We start from the raw sequence: 19,444 nt of genomic DNA, 5'->3' as shown, positions 1-19,444 counted from the left end.
TACTGAGAATAGATGATGCTTTACAGAGTTGACTGATTGGCTTAACTGACATCTCATTCACTTTTGCACACAATCATAAAGTAACAGTTTTCCTACACATTGTCAGTGTGTAAGCCATTAGTTCCCAAATAAACCAGGAGACCTGTTTTAAACATGAACCTGAGAAGAACCATTTCATATTATATCATTTTTTTCTTGCACAGTAGAGTAATATGGCTTCATGTTTGCCAAATGCGTTATCATGTTGGAGCCAAGAAAGCTAACAAATAAATTGTTATTCTACTGTAAAATTAATCTTGAATGAAGGAATTCAGATAGTCATAAGTAAGCATTTTCCCAGGCTTTATTCCAAAATCAATAGTGAAGTTTGATGTAAAGACTAAATGTATAGATACCCTATCACCTACCTCAATTCAACACGTTTCAAGAAGCTGAAGTAAATAAATTGTATGAAAACTACACATCTGTAGCACTCATTATCTCCATGGGCACTCAGCCCATGTCCTGTTATGAGATGAAAGGGGTTTGGCAGAGTTGAAAGAAAATTTGCAAATATGTCACAGAGCTCAGCTTTTCCTCTTACATATGACTGGTTGGCACTAAATTATTGGGCCCTTTGTCCCATCATGGGTATCCTTCATCACCACCATCCAGGCCTCAAAGCTGCTTTCCTTCCTGCAAAAGTGTCTTGATATCCCTTTCCAAGAATTTCTCACAACAGGGAGTTGAAATCAGAGAACTAGAGTCTGACCATTCCAGGTTACACAACTTCCTCTTGCTCCCAAAAGAAAGGAATGAAAGGTTACTGATAAATGAATGAATTCATTAGGAATACCTATAAGAATGGATAGAAAACAATCTTCCTGTCCTCACTTCCAATTAAAATTGGAACAAGACAAAGATTTGCAAGGCCCCATGAGGATGACATATAAATTTGTGAAGTATTCCATATTTTGGGGAGGTACAGGCTTTCAGTTATGGAATTAATAAGTCATGGGAATAAAAGCACAGCACAAGAAGTATAGTTATTGGTATCATAATAGTGATTACCTAGGAGAGAGGAGTTAAGATGGTGGAGTAGTTTGAGGACCCTAAGCTTGTTTCGTCCCTGAAACTCAGAGAGATCAGTGTCAAGCCATTTTGAACACCTAGGAAATTGATCTGAGGACTAATGCAACAATCTGCATAATTAGAGCCAGAGAACTTGGCAGGTACGTAGTGAAGACAGGTGAATTGGGGGAGAGAAAAGCTGTGCAGCCATGGAGGGTAGGGAGCCATTTTCTCAGAGAGAGAAAGAGGGAGAGTGCAGCATATCGGAGACTGCACAAGAAAAGCAGCTGGAGAGAAAGAGAGAGAGTGAGAGTGAAAACACTCGCAGGGGACTGGACAAAAAAATCTGTTCCCCAAAACCAATGATGGGGAGAAAGAAGAGGGTTTCAGTGCTACCAGGATTCTATAAACAGTGGCGCACAGAGTCTGAAGTTTCAGAACTCAGCATCTGGTGGTGCTCTGGTGAAGAAGCAAGGCAAATCCCCAGCAGCAGGCAGCATGGTCTGAGGGGTGTGTGTGCCACACAGGGACAAGTGGTACTCCTGATTGGGGTACATTTGGTAAAGGCCTTAAGGCCTCTCCACAGGCAAAAGTCCTGGCAGACCACAGAGAGCAGCCATATTTACTGATATTGAAACAAAGACACCAGAGGGCAGCAAAACTCGGCGCCGGCTGTGTGTTGTGATTTGCCATATACTCTGGGCCTCTGCTGCTGCACGACTTCATGCACATTTTCTGGGACAAGCCAGCACCTGGCCATTGCTTGGCAAGACCCTCCCCCAGAGAGTAAGTGCGGGTCCAAGCTGCAGGGGTCTCCGAAGTGTGAGGTTTTGAAACATTGCCCCATCTGAGATAAAATTCTGGAGGGAGGTGCCACCTGGCAAGCAGACAGCTTGGACATGGACAAGGTAGAGGCGGGAAACAGACAGAGGCCTAGACAAAGGAGGCGTGCTTGATTGTGGGTTGGTAAGGGTAACTTTTATTACTTAAAAAGTTTTAATTTTTTAAACTTTTTTTTTCCTTTCTCTTTTTTCTCTTTTCTATCAAGTTTCTCTCAACAAGCAGACTGACACATACCTAGGATCTAGCTTCCTTTATTTGATTTGTTTTGCTTTTAATTTTTAACGTTTATTTTTACCAACAAATGAGTCCAGGGTTGGATGGCTTCCCACGGGAATTCTACCAAATTCTAAAGAAGAGTTAATACTTATTCTTTTGAAGCTGTTCGAGAAAATAGAAGTGGAAGAAAAACTTACAAACTCATTCTATTATGCCAGAATTATCTTGATTCCAAAACCAGATAAAGACCCCACTACAGATCAATTTCCCTGATGAACATGGATGCAAAAATTCTCAACAAGATACTAACAAACTGGATCTAACAATACATTAAATAATTATCCACCATGATTGAGTGGGATTTATTTCTGGGATGCAGGCCTGGTTCAATATCTGCAAATCAATCAATGTGATACATCACATTAATAAAGGAAGGATAAGAACCACATGATCCTTTCAATAGATGCAGAGAAAGCATTTGGCAAAATACAGCATTCTTTCTTCATAAAAACCCTCAAGAAAGTAGGGATAGAAGGATCATACATCAATATCATAAAAGGCATGTATGAAAGACCCACTGATAATATGATCCTCAATGGGGAAGAACTAGAAGCTTTCCCCCTAAGGTCAGGAACATGACAAGGATGTCCATTCTCACCACTGTTATTCAACATAGTGTTGGAAGTCATAGCCTTAGCAATCAGACAACACAGAGAAATAAAAGGCATCCAAATCAGCAAGGAGGAAGTCATACTTTCACTCTTCACAGATGACATGATACTCTATGTGGAAAACCCAAAAGACTCCACCAAAAATTTGCTAAAACTTATACATGAATTCAGAAAAATCGCAGGATATAACATCAATGTATAGAAATTGGTTGCATTTCTATCCACCAATAATAAAGCAGCAGAAGGAGAAATCAAGGATCGATCCTATTTACAATTGCACCAAAAACCATAAAATACCTAGGAATAAACCTAACCAAAGAGGTAAAAGATCTGTACGCTGAAAACTGTAGAAAGCTTATGAAAGAAATTGAAGAAGACACAAAGAAATGGAAAAAGATTCCATGCTCCTGGATAGGAAGAACACATATTGTTAAAATGTCGATACTACCCAAAGCAGTCTACATATTCAGTGAAATCCCTATCAAAATAACACAAGCATCCTTCACAGAGCTAGAACAAACAATTCTAAATTGTGTATGGAAACAGAAAAAAACCTGAATAGCTAAAGCAATCCTCAAAAAGAAAACCAAAGTCGGAAGCATCACAATTCCAGACTTCAAGCTGTAGTGATTAAGAGAGTATGGTACTGGCATATAAACAAACACACACCTCAATGGAACAGAGTAGAGGACCCAGAAAGGGACCCACAAACTTATGGCCAACTACTCTTTGACAAAGCAGGAAAGATTATCCAATGGAAAAAAAAAAAACCAGTCTCTTCAGCAAATGGTGTTGGGAAAATTGGACAGTGACTTGCAAAAGAATGAACCCAAACCACTTTCTTATTCCATACACAAAAATAAACTCAAAATGGATGAAAGATCTAAGTTTAAGAAAGGAAATCATCAAAATTCTAGAGTAGAAAACAGGCAACAACCTCTTTGACCTCGATCACAGCAATCTCTTACTAGACATTTCTCTAGAGGCAAAGGAAAGTAAAGCAAAAATGAACCATTGGGACTTCATTGAGATAAAAAACTTCTCACAACAAAAGAAATAATCAACAAAACTAAAAGGCAACCAACAGAATGGGAGAACATATTTGCAAATGACATATTGGATAAAGGGTTAGTATCCAAAATCTACAAAAAACGTATAAAACTCAACACCCAAAAAACAAATAATCCAGTGAAGAAATGGGTAAAAGACATGAACAGACACATGAAAAGATGCTCGACAACACTCATCATCAGGGATATACAAATCAAAAACACAACAAGATACCACCTCACACCTGTCAGAATAGCTAAAATAAACAACTCAGGAAACAACAAATGTTGGCAAGTTTGCAGTAAAAGGGAAACCCTTTTGCACTGCTGGTAGGAATGCAACCTGGTGCAGCCACTTTGGAGAACAGTATGGAAGTTCCTCAAAAAGTTAAAAATAGAGCTACCCTATGACCCAGCAATTGCACTACTAGGTATTTACCCAAAGAATACAAAATTGCTGATTCGAAGGGGCATATGCACCCCAATGTTTATAGTAGCACTATCAACAATAGCCAAATTATGGAAAGCCCAAATGTCCATTGACTGATGAATGGATAAAGAAGATGTGGTATATGGCATATATATATGGCATACACACACACACACACACACAATGGAATATTACTCGGTGATCACAAGGAATGAAATCTTGACATTTGCAACACTGTGGATGTGACTAGAATGTGAATCTAGAAAGAAATCTCATTTTACTCATATGTGGAATTTAAGAAACAAAACAGATGAACATAGGGGAAGGGAAGCAAAAACAATATAAAAACAGAGAGGGAGGCAAACCATAAGAGATTCAAATGCAGAGATCAGACTGAGGGTTGGTGGAAGGGTGTTGGGTAGGGGGATGGGCTAAATGGGCAAGGGGCATTAAGAAGGGCACTTGGGATGAACACTGGGTGTTATATGTAAGTGATGAATCACTAAATTCTACTCCTGAAACCATTATTACATTATATGTTAACTAACTTGGGTCAAAATAAAAAAAAATTTTAAATGGTATTGTAATAGTGTTGTGTTGTAATAGTGTCTTATGGTGATGGTAGCTACATTTGTGGTGAGTATAGCATAACATATAGACAAGTTGAATCATTATATTGCACACCTGAAACTAATGTAACATTGTGTGTCAACTATACTCAAATTAAAAAAAAAGTTTAAAAAAAGAATCTTCTTCTTAAGTCCTCTGAATTTAGAATTCTCAATAGCTCTATGTTCTTGCCTAAAAATGAACTAACACGTAACTGAGAACTCCATCACTGAGAAGTTGCTGAATCCAAAAGGACATATTTGTACTTAATTGCTCCCAAATCCTTACCACCTTACCCCAACTACGCCATTGATAGGGATGCTGAGGATCCTGAGAAGATGGCGGTGTAGGAGGACGCTGGGCTCACCGTGCGTCCTGCTGATCACTTAGATTCCACCTACACCTGCCTAAATAACCCAGAAAACCGCCAGAAGCCTAGCAGAACAGAGTCTCCAGAGCCAAGCGCAGACGAGAGGCCCACAGAAGAGGGTAGGAAGGGCAGAGAGGCGGTGCACGCTCCATGGACTGGCGGGAGGGAGCCGGGGCGGAGGGGCAGCCTGCTGGCCAAGCAGAGCCCCCGAGTCTGGCTGGCAAAAGCGGAGGGGCCGGATGGAGTGTGTTCTGACAGCGAGTGGGACTTGACATCTGGAAGGTTATAAGCTAACAGCTCTGCTCGGAGAACAGGAGGGCTGGAGGACAACGGGAGGGAGAGTTGTTGAGCCCCGGAGAATAGAGCAGCTTGGCAGGGAACAAAGGAACTCGCCAGCACCATCTCCCTCGGCCATCCCCCAGCCAAAATCCCAAAGGGAACCAGCTCCTGCCAGGGAACTTGCTTGCACCACGCAAACACCCAACGCTGTGCTTCTGCGGATCCATCCCTCCGGCGGGTCTGACTCCCTCCCGGTGCCGCAGGGCCCCTCCTGAAGCAGATCTCGGAAGGAAAAGCGAGCTGAGCCTGCCCCTCCCGCCCCTGTGCACCTTGAATTTTCCTGATCTGGGGAAGGAAAAAGGCATTGAAATCCAAGAAGCACAGAGAACTCCCTTCAGACGTAACTTGAATCGATCTTCTGCATGACATATCATAGTGAAACTGGCAAAATACAAGGATAAAGAGCAAATTCTGAAAGCAGCTAGAGATAAACGTGCTCTAACATATAAAGGGAGACCTATAAGACTCGTGACCGATCCCTCTACTGAAACTTAGCAGGCCAGAAAGGAATGGCAGGAGATCTTCAATGTGATGAACAGGAAAAATATGCAGCCGAGAATCCTTTATCCAGCAAGTCTGTCATTTAGAATAGAAGGAGAGATAAAGGTCTTCCCAAACAAACAAAAACTGAAGGAATTTGTCACCACTAAACCAGCCCTACAAGAGATCCTAAGGGGGATCCTGTGAGACAAAGTACCAGAGACATCACTACAAGCATGAAACCTACGGACATCACAATGACTCTAAACCCATATCTTTCTATAATAACACTGAATGTGAATGGACTAAATGTGCCAACCAAAAGACATAGGGTATCAGAATGGATAAAAAAACAAGACCCATCTATTTGCTGTCTACAAGAGACTCATTTTAGACCTGAGGACACCTTCAGATTGAGAGTGAGGGGATGGAGAACTATTTATCATGCCACTGGAAGTCAAAAGAAAGCTGGAGTAGCCATACTTATATCAGACAAACTAGACATTAAATTAAAGGCTGTAACAAGAGATGAAGAAGGGCATTATATAATAATCACAGGGTCTATCCATCAGGAAGAGCTAACAATTATAAATGTCTATGCGCCGAATACCGGAGCCCCCAAATATATAAAACAATTACTCACAAACATAAGCAAACTTATTGATAAGAATGTGGTAATTGCAGGGGACTTTAACACTCCATTGATAGGGATGCTGATTAGGTGAAACGATTAAGAGAGATTATGTGAATATAATAACATTGATCTCAACTTCTATATGAAATCTTAAGCTCTGAAAAATATTTTCTACTCAGGCTAGAAATAGCTGGATCTCAACTCTTCATGTCAAAACAAAAACAAAACAAAAATATTTCATTCATTTATTTTCTTTTCATCAGTGGCAGTTTTTTTTTAAAAATGAATGAAAATTCTTTGATACTGCTCCCATAGAGGAGTCTGCTCTATGTCCCCTCTCCTTGAATCTGGGTAAATTTGTGGCTCAGTTATAACTAACAGAATGTAGAAATGATTCTGCAAGACATCCAAGGCTGGATCAGAAAAGATAACATAGCTTCTGTCTTGTTTACTGGTATACCTGCACTTAGGGTTTGGAACTGCTATATAAGAAGTCCTATTTCTCTCAGACCATTATGCTAGAGAGGCCACGTGTAGTCACTTTAGTCAACAGCCCAGTGAGGCCTCAGCAATTCACACTCACTTGAGTGAGCCAGATTAGACACTAGACATTGCTCAGTTGGTCTTTCAGATGACTGTAGTCCCAGCAACATCTGACTGCAATCACATGAGACTCACCAAGCAAGAATTGCCTGATGAGTCCTTCTCAAATTCCTGACCCACAGAAAAATTATGAGCAAAAAGAAAATAGTTATTTTGATATGGGAAGTTTTGGGGTACCTTGTTATGTAACACTTGTAAACAGAAGATATCTTTTCCTGGAAAGATTTACAGCAATTTACAAAGGTAGAACGACAATAGGATGGCATATATTAAAATTTACTTTCATCATACCATGCTTTTCTTTTTTGAATTTAATATTCATAATTTTTAGAAATGCAAATGAAAATACTTTGCTTGTTACTGGACATAAATAAAGTAATATGAAATATATAATATGTAACTTTCCAAGATGTATTTATTGTCTAATTTATTTGCATATTTATTGGATGACAAATATAAGGGTATATTCCTTTAAATTAAACTATGATCTCCATATGAATCTTTTATTTTAACTGGGATAAAATTTACATACAGTGATTTTATGTGGAAAATTTGATGAGCTATGACAAGTGGGACATCCCCCATAATTACAGACCAATAATGATACGGAATATTTCAACCACTCCAGAAAGTTACCTGTGCCCCTTTTTGGGTCAAACCCTACCAACCACAGTTAACCACTGTTTTGTCTATTATTATACAGATTAATTTTGTCTGTTCTAGAGCTTCTATAAGTAGACTCATACTGTTCATATTACTATAGCTCATTAATATGTGTTCTCAATAGAGGTATCATCTCCAAAGGGTGAAAATTGGTTCTTGGTAATGGATGAAAAAAATCTTGGATATTACAATGGTGAATGACACCCTAAATTTCAACCTAATCTGAAAAAGTTTTATTACTTAAGATGTAATTTATCTTATTATGGAGAATTTTAATTTAACTTTCTTCTGGAAGAGAAGTTAACTTTCTTCTGGAAGAGGGGAATAATAATTTTTTAAAATGTCAAAAAATACTGATCTATAGCAAACTTTGAAGTCATATAGGACAAGTCTTCCAAATCTGTTCTTTTGCAAGATTTTTTTGGCTATGCTAAGTCATTCATTTTCATATAAAATTTAGAATCTCATCGAATTCTATGAAAAATAATTTTGAGATGTTGTTTGGTATTACAGTGACTCTGTGGATCAATTGGGAGAATTGACATCTAAACAATATTGAGTCTTCTATTCCATGAACACAATCTTTCCATCTAATTCTTCTTTAATGTCTCACAGCAAAGTTTTATAGTTTCCAACATATAAGACTTGCATTTCTTTTGTTAAAGTTATCCCTATGTATTCTATGTTGTTACACACTATTGGAAATGGTGTTTTTATATCTCATTTTATCATTGATTACTGCTAGTATACAGTAATAAAATGTATTTTCATAAATTGGCCACACTTATTGGTGTGTGTGTCTGTGTGTGTGTTTGTGTGAGAAATGCAGTTTAGGGTTATTTATATAACCAATTATATTGCCTGTGAATAAAGATAGCATATCATTCCTTATTTGTTTCCAATCTTTATAGTTGTATTTCCTTTTGGTGTCATATTGCACTGGCTAGGAACCTCCAGTATAATGTTGAATAAAAGTGCACTGTTGCCAACTATAAGGGGGAAGCATTTTATAGTTTTTCATTAAATATAATGTTAATTATAGAGTTTTCATAGATGTTCTTTATCAGGTTAAGAAAATTTCCTTCTATTCCTGGCTTGCTGAGAATTTTTTAAAAATCATGAATATGTATTAAATTCTTCCAAATTATTTTCCTGCATCCATTAAAATGATCCTAAGATTTTTCTCATTTATTCTGTTAATATGAAGAATTACACTGATTGGCTTTTGAACGTAATCTAACCCTGTATTCCTGGAATAAGCGCCACTTTTTCTTGATACATCCACCTCTTGTAACCTTTGATGAATTTAATTATCTAATTAAGAAGTTTTACATATATTTCTATGGGGAATATTAAAATAGTTAATTCATAAATTATTTAGAAATTAGTGCTTCAATTTATAAGTATTTAGGGGCTTTCTATATTCTTACCATTATTGATTTTAATTTAATTCCATTGAAGTTAGAAAACACATCTGGTAGGATTTAAATCCTTTGAACTTTATTCAGACTTATTTTATAGTCCAGCAAACCGTCTATCTTGGTACCTATTCCACTTACATTAGACAAACTGTATTCTGCAATTTTCTGTAATGTTCTAAAGATATTAATCAGGTTAAGTTGCTAAAGTCTTCTATGTCCCTAAAGATTTTTTTTGGTCTACTTGCTCTATCAGTTATTGTTAGAAGAATGTTAAGTCTCTATCTGTAATTGTGGATTTGTCTTTCAATTTGATCAACTTTGTTCATGTATGTTGAGGTTTTACTATTAGGTGCTCTGAAATCCCAGTCGCTCAGACCACAATCTGGAGTCACTTGGGCTGGTATCATTACGCCATACCACACATCTGCCAACCTAAAAAAGGAGGTAAACTGAGGCAAGCTCAAAAAGATGAACTTATTCGGGAATAGCAGAGGAACTGAAATTTGGAACATGCAAACTGTAGCAAGGTATACTTATGTCTGCTGAAGTTTTGGGCTAGGCTGTTTTTATGGGCAGGGAATGTAAAGAGGGGAAAATTCAGTAGAGTCTGTTATAATAAAAACAAACGGAAACCGGCTTTAAAAATTTCCCAAGCAGACAAAACTAGTGCAGTCATACAAGCAAAAGTTCAGTTCAGCTTGTTTCGGGAGACCAACCCGACCTGGGTTGTTTCTTCCTCTTGCCTCTGTAAACCATAACCCAAACTTTCTAAAGTTTACCTGAGGCAATTCCTTATCATTTAAGAAAATTCCAAATATTACCAGTTTTCTGTAAATCAGGCATTTACAGGACATCTGTTTCTCAGTTCTTAAGCTGTTTTTCTGAGGGCACATGTGCTAAGAGTTTTTCATCCACTGGTTCCATGTTAGATTGAGATTCTTTATACATCCAAGTATTGTCAATTCTGTTGTTCTGGCTTCAAAATATATCCAGAATCCAACTGTTTCTCATCCCCTTCACTGTTATCGTGGTGGTCTAAATCATGGTATCCCTAATTGTTGCAAAACCTCTTATTGGCCCCTCAGTTTCTATCTACCCTATCATTTTTTCCTATACTCAATGGTGTTTTTAAAATTAAAATCAGACCTTGTTACTTCCCTGCTCAAATTACTCCATTGGTTTTCCATCTGTCTTATATAAAATCCAAATTTCTTACGATGACCCATAAAGTCCTATATGATCTGTTCCCTATTCCTACTTCATCTCCTATTACTTTTCCTCTCACTACATGGGCTCCTACCAACTGCTTGCTCTTCCTAGAGTACACCAGGCATGGTCCTGCTTCAAAGCTTTTGTATTTGATTTTCTTTCTGCCCAGAGGGTTCTATTCAAAAATATCAGCATGATACACTCCTTCTCTGTCTCTCTCTCTCTCCCATCTCCTTCAGGTCGTTATTCAAAATATATCCTGTTTAAAATGGATTTTATCTCCTTTTCTATTCTTCCTCGGTTTATTTTTGTTTTTTTCAATTTCACTTATCACCATCTTCAAAAAAAATTTTTTTTTTACATTTTATTTATTTTTGAGATAGAGAGACAGAGCACAAGTGGGAGAGGGGCAGAGAGATGGAGACAAAGAATCTGAAGCAGGCTCCAGGCTCCGAGCTCCAAGCTGTCAGCACAGAGCCCAATGCGGGGCTCGAGCCCACAAACCCCGAGATCATGACCTGAGCCAAGGTCAGTTGCTCAACCGACTGAGCCACCCAGGTGCCCCCACCATCTTCAATATTATATTTGCTTATTATTTGTTTCTCCCACCAGCATGTAAATACAATGAGAACAGATATTTTTGTGGTATTTACTGTTGTGTGTTTAGCACTTGGAATAATTCTTGACATGTAATAGCCACACAATAAATATTTGTTGGTGAACAAACATACTTTTTTCTTATAGTACAATGGTTCTCAATCTGGTTCCACATAGAATCCTCTGGGGACCTTTCTAAAAATATTGATTATCAAACTAAACCTGACTATCTAGGGTGTGGTTAAGGTATGGATAAGCTTTAAAGTCTCCTTAGGTGATTCTGACAGGTAGTAGGAGGTGAAACTACTTACCTATTGCAATGCCTACTCCATGTTAATTGCTCAGTAGACAAACTGAATATTGACCTGAGTCTATGCACTGGATCTCCCAGTAAATTTGTTTAGAAAGAGTCTGAGCATCAGGTTGCCTGTAAAATAAAAACAATACCTCTATCTTACCTTAAGGGATTACATAAGATAAAATAGAAAATACTTTGTAAACTATAAGGCATCCCCCCAAAACAAGTTATTTGATTAACTGATTTTTTTTTTAATGAATTTGAGCTGGGTGTCAAGTGAGACCAAGATTCTATCCTGGTTTTCTGGGTATAAAACATTGGCCAAATCATTCACTTCTCTGGGTGTCTTTCTTCACTGGGAAAAATAGAAGGTTGAAGAGCTAGAAGATAGATACTCCTGGTTTGGATACTTTATGATTCTGCAATATATAAGTTGAGTATTATAACATTCTATTCTTATATCTCTCAGTTTGGTTGATTAGACTTCACTTAGAAATTTCTAACACATGAGGCACCTGGGTGGTTCAATCAGTTGAGCATCTGACTTCAGCTCAGGTCATGATCTTGCAGTTCATGAATTCAAGCCCCACATTGGGCTCATTACTGTCAGTGCAGAGTCCATTTCGGATCCACTGTTCCCCTCTCTGTGCCCTCCTCCACTTGTGTTTTTTTTTTCTCTCTCTCTCAAAAATAAACATTTTTTTTAAAAAGAATTTTCTAACACACATCTGTAAAGTCCATGCTGACTCAGAGAGTATGAGCAAGCAGGGAGAAACTAGGCATCCATGACTCTATCCCCTCAAATAATCTGCATGCATTTAAAAATGGTAGTGAGAATCTGTCATTTGTGACATACACATTATTTCAGTGACATACACATTATTTCAGTAACAATTTAGTCATTCTACTCTCCTTAGTCATTCCACTCTCCTTATAGACATATCCCATTGAACAAAACAAAACCAAAAATAACAAAACACAAAAACCAAAAAAAGTGACTCAAGTGTGGGGGGGGGGAAGTCCTCAGTTACTAACCTTCAAGTCGGTACTCATATTATTATTAAAATGTGTGTACTACTCAAAATGTTTTAGTACAATGTTGCAATCATGTGCTTTTCTTCTTCACTCATGTAAAAATATACTGCTCTTGTACATAGATTCCACCAAATATTTATTTTAGCAGATCATATTCTCTTACAGGTAGCATGAAGAAGGAGATCCACTTAGAAGCTGAGAAACATTTGGTTTCAATGATTTCCATGTCCACAAATTCCAGGTTGAATTCAGTTTTGATTAGTAAAGGTCAAAATTTTTGAATACTGATTATTATCAACAGATCACGCCCTTGCATGCCCTCATTCTCTGAATAAAAGTGCCAGGTAGTATCTGGCTAATATATTTCTCACCTAGAATCAGGACACATATTCTTTTATAAATTATAATGAATAATCTTGATGCTTAGTTAAAAAATAATGCTGCATTTTTATCTAGATTTTTACTTTGCAACACACTCTCTCATTTGACCTTGGAGGATATTGTAATGATAATTTTTCATTGCTATGGATTTTAGTCTCCACCTTGCCAAAGTCAAAATTCCCATTGATTATATATATACCTTCTAAATGTATTAATGCACACTTGTATTTTTAATCCTGTTTATTTCTCCCCTTTTATGGTCTTAACTGTTTCATACTCATAAGCATTTATATTCATGATATTTCAATCAAGCTTTTGCACAAGAGAAATAATTTTTAAAAATAATGACTTCTAAATATTTAAGGAATTTTTGGCTGATAATAAAATAAGCACACTATTATTTTAGAAAATTGAGAACATAGACATATTGAAAAAGTAAATAAAAAATAATTATTTTATGGAGGCTCACTTTGTACATTGCTTGGGAGAAGTTATTTGAGTCTTGCCTTAATCTTATGATGAATCCCTTAGTTCTGGTCTGTTCTTTTCTTCTAAATCTGTGACCTTTCTGTAGGTTCAGTGGAAATCCCAAGGTGTTTGACAAGCCTTTCAGGAATATAGGCACACTTTAGCAGATTAAATCTGGCTCATGGTCTCTAATGAGGTGGCTTTTGGACAGAGCTGTGGTCTCATCTGAAGTTTCAATTGGGTGGATGCAGGAGTGTCACCCATTTTCAAACTCACTTCTATGGTTATTGTTGACCTTGGCTGCCTCATCACATGGCAGCTCACTTCCCCTAGGGTCATAAATCCAAGGAAGAATGGGAGTGAGAACTGACTTCCAATATAAAAGGCCCAATCATTTTATCACTTAATTTCAGAAATGATAGCTCATAACTTCTGCCATATTCTATCTTTACAACAGAATCAATAAGTCCAGGCCATACTTAAGGAGAAGAGGATTACACAAGGAAGTGAATACCAGGAAGTGGGAATCTTTAGGAGCCATCTTAAAGATTGCCTACTACTCCGTGCAAGCTTTTTTAATTAATAAAGCACAGAGCAACATTTTGTCATTGTGTACCCATTTTTAACTAGTTGGTTTGATACATTCTCATCTTCACAATAATGCAGATTGGCAAAACTAGTCTCAGAGAAGAGACAATCAAGATATATATAGCCTAAGTGACTTGCTAGCTAAAATCACAACTTTGGTCTTCTAAATTCTTTCTTGTATAATTAAAGCGTAGCACATTCAGAGGGTAACTCCTTCATATTTTTCAGGTTTCAGTTGAATCATAATTTTCTACAGACAGATTCCCCAATTCTCCAAGACTAAATTTGGTATACACTTCAGATACTATATAAGTCTCTGTTGTTGTCTTATTACAGTAGTTAATAATGTGTATTGTAACTGAAACATACTTGTCTGAATAATAACTATAATACAAACTCTTTGAGGGCAGATATGGTGCCTTATTCATGGTTGCGTGCCTTTCTTCGTTTTTCTACCAATCCTCTGCGAAGAACTTACCTGAGGGTCAGAAATGTTGATTTCTATATACCTCAGAGGGCATCCTATCAAAAATAATTTTGATGTTTGATCAGAAAAGAAGGAAAAAAAAGCCAATGTGTGGTATAAAAAGATGGGAGAGAAGAGTATAAAAAAAATTTTTTAAGACAACTTTCTCCTTTATGATGCCCTTATTACCAGATTTGCTCACTCACTAGCTTGAGAATTATTTAGTCTTAAAATGTATTTCCAAAATGAAATGGAAATAAGAATGCTAAGAACAGGTTGCACATTAAGAGGGCAGTGAATCAGTGTACTGTGGCCTCTCCTCAGTTACTGGGCCTTCCTGCTGAGGTAATTTGAGAAGTCATGACAGGCATTGTTTGACACTCCAGGAAGGTCATTTTTGACAGCCAGTAGTTAATTTTCTGACTTATAGTGCTTGCTTTTTTTTTTTTCTTTCTAAATCTGGAAATGATGATTCTTTTGTATATCCTTTGGCTTTTCACTCATTAGATTCTCTAGGATTGCCAGAGAGAATTGTAGAGTCTTTTGAATGACAACATTTCAGCACTTTTTCTGAACATTGAGGAATATTGTTGCTGGGGCTTTTAGAGGATGGATTATTTTCTTGGCAGGTAGTATGGCCTCCACAGGGCTCATTAGACTTTCTGTTGGGAAGATCTAAAGTGCACAGTTGAAAACTGTCATAAAAAAAAAAACACAAAAACGTGGTTTGGGTCTAATTCCTAATGGAGCTGCAAAGACTACAGCTCCTTTTTGATCTCTGAATTCCAAAGTAAGCCTTTTACAGTTGTCATATTATTGACTGCTCATTCCAGAGCCATGGTTCTTTTTCCTTCTAAATCTTTTATGCTCAGAATGTTATTTTGATGCTTAGTACACATGAGCAGATTTGGCACCCTCGTGTATTTAATAATATCAACATTTTCTTCTGATTGTGTGTGTATTTCTGACAAAAGGACTCTTCTTTTTGCAGGACCTAGTTTCTCCAGGTTAAGCAGTCATACATCAAACCCAGTTGTCTTGTTTCTCTATTCTTTGTGTAAGCACTAAGTTACAATATCCCTCATTTGATCACTGACATAGAAATTTTAACGTATGATGTTCTTTTGGTGGTGTGGATGCAAGGAATTATTTCACATTTCTCATTTTTGGTATAAAGGTGATTTGCAAATTTTCTTGAGAATGAAAGTTAAGGGCAATTTTGTGTTCTAGATGATGACAGGGCTGCAGAGAAAATGACAAGACCACTATGTGTGTAACCTTTCATTTCTTTCTTATTTATAACTGTTTCATATTGCTTCAGAAAAATATAATTTGAAGAAAAAATAGTTTTATTCCACTCATGGAATAAGTCACATATCTATTATTAGTTTTCCTCTCTGTTGCAAATAACCAATAGGTATGCACTGAACCACGCAGCATGAGTTCAAGAATTATAACAACACAACATTACTATTTATATACATGTCACAAATTAATAAGTATATAGTGAGTGGTAACATTTTAAAATGTAGGTTTCTAAAATGAAAAATAAGATGTAGAGAATATTTTTTAAATAATTTCAAAGCATCATTCAGTATTTACTTAGATTAATAGATCTGATTGTGACTATTTCTTTTTTCCTTTGTATTAATAATTATTTCTCTTTTAGTCCTTTTCAGTCTTGTAGCATGTCTGAATATCTACAATCTATACCTCATTTTTGTTTGTAATTGTTAAAAATTAGACTTGCCTGGATTTAATAGTTTGTCATAACATGAATGAATGAAGAATTTTTTTTTTTTAACAAGACGATAAATGTAGTATGAACTGAATGACCGAATGCCTACACAAGGAACACAGAATACTGGAGCGATTCCAACGATGTCATATCCATTCTTGTAAAGTAATCCCAAACTGTGTGTTCACATTTCCAAAATAATCTTTTTGTCTTACAATGGCACCAGACTATATTATCTCACCATTTAAAAAAGAAAAACAATAATGCTACACCAGTTTTGTATGTCATTTTGTAAAAGGAAAAATAGCTATTTATAACCCTGAAATCTATCTATTCTAGTTTTTGCTAATTAGCTTCTAATATTTATCTATTTGCATCTATATTTTTTTACATAACATACATTCCACTTAACATTATATCCTATACACTTAATCTCCATGCTTATTTTCATGAGTCTAACTTTTCAAAAGAGACTAGTTATGTTGATAGCTAAGATGTTTGTTTCCTTTTCTAATACTTAAGGAAAGGTACAAAGTCAATACTAATTAGCTACATAATCACTGATGCGGGGTTGTTGGCATGATGATGTTTTAGGCAAACAATTTAAAATGCTGAGTTGGCTGTGCTGAATTGGGACTTTCCTTCAATCAGTACCTGTAACTACAAATGCCACATTCCTGTCCTTGCAGGCTCCTAAAAGTAAAGATTGCAATGCAAGCTCAGACTCTGTGAAGATCAAAGGAGATCTCTTTATATTCTTTAAAACTCCGATGGACATGTTTTAAATTATGTTGATGATTATTAGGATTATTATTTTGTCACTAGCTAAAGTATGAATCAGTAGCAACAACAGCAGCAGCAGCAACAACAACTAATAATAACACTTTCCTTGAACATATTTCCTTAAACCATCAAGAGTCACTTTGAATGATTTAACATTATTAAAAATGTATCCATGCACTTGTTGTGATGAGCATCAGGTGATGTATGGGAGTGTTGAATCACTATATTGTGCACCTGAAACTAATATTAACTAACTGCATGCATTAACTAAATGCATGTTAACTGGAACTTAAATAAAAAGTAAAAATAAAATAAAAATAAAATGGGGGAGCACAGCATAAAGTACAGATATGATGAATCACTATGTTGTACACCTGAAATTAATGTAACATTCTATGTCAACTATACTCAAAGAATTAAAAAAGAAGAAAGGTATCTATGCAAATATGTACTGTTTTTAACTGACTTTATTATTTCATAAGTAAAATAATTTCTTGTACTCTGTTGACAATGAAACATAATGTTTATTTTATAAACCTAGTCCTATTTAGAATAGAAGCCTCATAAAATTAGCTATAGAGCTGTCTAGGAGACAAAAAATGGGATCAATGTAAACCATTCATTCATATATTCACTCCCTGAGTGAAAACACCTTTTTTGGTATGCAGTAAGAGTATAACAAAGACTAAAACTATACAGATCCTTACCCACATAAACTTAAATATTCAAAGTGAACCACTTAGGAAATGGAAGCCAATGAACCACATAGTTCTGTTACTTATTATATAATTTAAGAGGAGAAAAGAAAGGAATGCAATAAACATTTAATTTCCCTGTTTTCTTGTTCAGAGTATAGTCCTTCTTGTTAAGGCCTGTCTAGAAAATTAAGAGCTCGGGGTGTAAATATGTAAATAGATTATCTTCCTCAGGGGGGTTGGATTATCTTAATTTAACAAGAATTTCAACTCTGTGGTGGTGCTCAGCTCCCACTGAGATGTTCATTTCTTTGCCAGAGTGATCAGCTCTGACCATGCCAGCACAACGTGTCTCCATGTGGGGCAGATGGTGAATGTACCTCATCTGCAGGTATATCTCATCTGCAAAGAGGCTACTTTGATAACATGGCGCATATATTTGCAATTTTAACAAATATCTTCCTACATATGTATCCACACTCATACTCCAACTATGGGTAAGAAAGCTCCGTGTTTGTAGTAAAGGTGGAGTCAGTAATATCTTCTCTTTAGATACTGGCATCTTATACCATAAAGTCTAAGGATCAGCACAAACCTTTGTTCTCTTTCTGTATTCATATCAAAAAGACACTGTACTACTTACAGTGTTTCCTGTGATAAATGTGCTTCACTTACTTTCAAATGTGAATACTTTTAATCCATCTTCAAAGAATGAACCTAATTATTGTGAATATTTTTCGTGCCAGATTAATAGCATACAGAGAAAATCACATGGGAATCTTCCTCCAATCAAAATCACTGTTGGGGGGCCCCTTCATCCACTTAATCCATATTTTTGTTATTTTTCTTCCCGCTGGTAAGTAAAGACATTCAATTGTAAATATACTCCAAAGCAGCTTTGAAAGACCAGGGAATTACTAAATAGATAATATGAGAGACAGTAGATGTGCTTGTTATAATGATGATTTCAATTTTTTAAAAATTTTATATGTTATGCTCTACCTAGTTTTCTTAAAGTATCTGTTGAAGACAGAACTCAAAATAAAAATAAAATGAAGTACAAAATGTGATTCTCCCAATTAAGTTCAAATTTTAGCTGAAAGAAAGATAAATGCACATCTCTCTAGATGCCTTATTTAAACCCAAACTGGAAGTTTGGTAACTTGTAACATTGGTGGGTTGGAAATGCTTAGCTGGATGTGGCTCCTTTGTTGAGTCAGAATGCTAGTGGAGACAAGTTCTAGATGGAGCAGGTAGAAAAAGTCTTGAAAATCCATCTTCTGAGCTTTCTAATATTTCTGATATTACCCTCTGACAGACTACTATACATTCCCATTGGGTTTATGGTGATAGTCACTGATTGATTTCTGATTCTGAATTAATCCTTTTTCCAACTGAATCTGATCTTTCCACATTGAAGCCAAAACGATCTTTCTAAAATGTGTCTGATTCTTAAATCCCCCTGCTTTAAAAGCTTTGATGAATCCCATTGCTTTCATAATAAAGTCAAAACCATGAATATATTTTATAGGGCTCTGAATGATCTGGGCATTGCCTACCTCTCAGCTCATCCCTATTCAGTGCCCATTCACATCCCAGCCTCTGGTAGAAATGAGTTCCTGAGTCTCTGAATGCACCATGCTTACTGTTGTACTTGGGCCATTGGCTTCTCTCATGCCGTTCTCTCTGTCCTGACACATCTACCCTCAGTTCTCCTCCAACCGGGTTGACTCTGAATAATTTCTCAGACCTTGGATCAGGTACCTTTTCATTTAGAAGGATTCCTTCTCTGTGTGGCTATAACTGGC

At 36.5% G+C, this 19,444-nt stretch overlaps 1 protein-coding gene across 2 annotated transcripts in view; it reads right to left on the bottom strand.

Annotated features, from left to right (window-relative positions):
* The window catches only part of SNX7 (sorting nexin 7), a 306,074-nt gene that overhangs the window by 63,686 nt on the left and 222,944 nt on the right, over positions 1–19,444 (bottom strand). The window contains exons 10-11 of one of the 2 annotated variants that reach the window (XR_006712522.1): positions 13,368–13,504; positions 11,496–11,611 (exon numbers count right to left, since the gene is read on the bottom strand). The gene's annotated coding sequence lies outside the window, so the exon portion shown is untranslated. The remainder of the gene's footprint in view (positions 1–11,495; positions 11,612–13,367; positions 13,505–19,444) is intronic. The other variant, XR_006712521.1, reaches the window with a different exon arrangement.

The sequence above is a fragment of the Leopardus geoffroyi genome, chromosome C1 (assembly GCF_018350155.1).
Source record: "Leopardus geoffroyi isolate Oge1 chromosome C1, O.geoffroyi_Oge1_pat1.0, whole genome shotgun sequence".
Classification (NCBI taxonomy): Eukaryota; Metazoa; Chordata; class Mammalia; order Carnivora; family Felidae; genus Leopardus; species Leopardus geoffroyi.
This window is presented reverse-complemented; position numbering and strand designations above follow the sequence as displayed.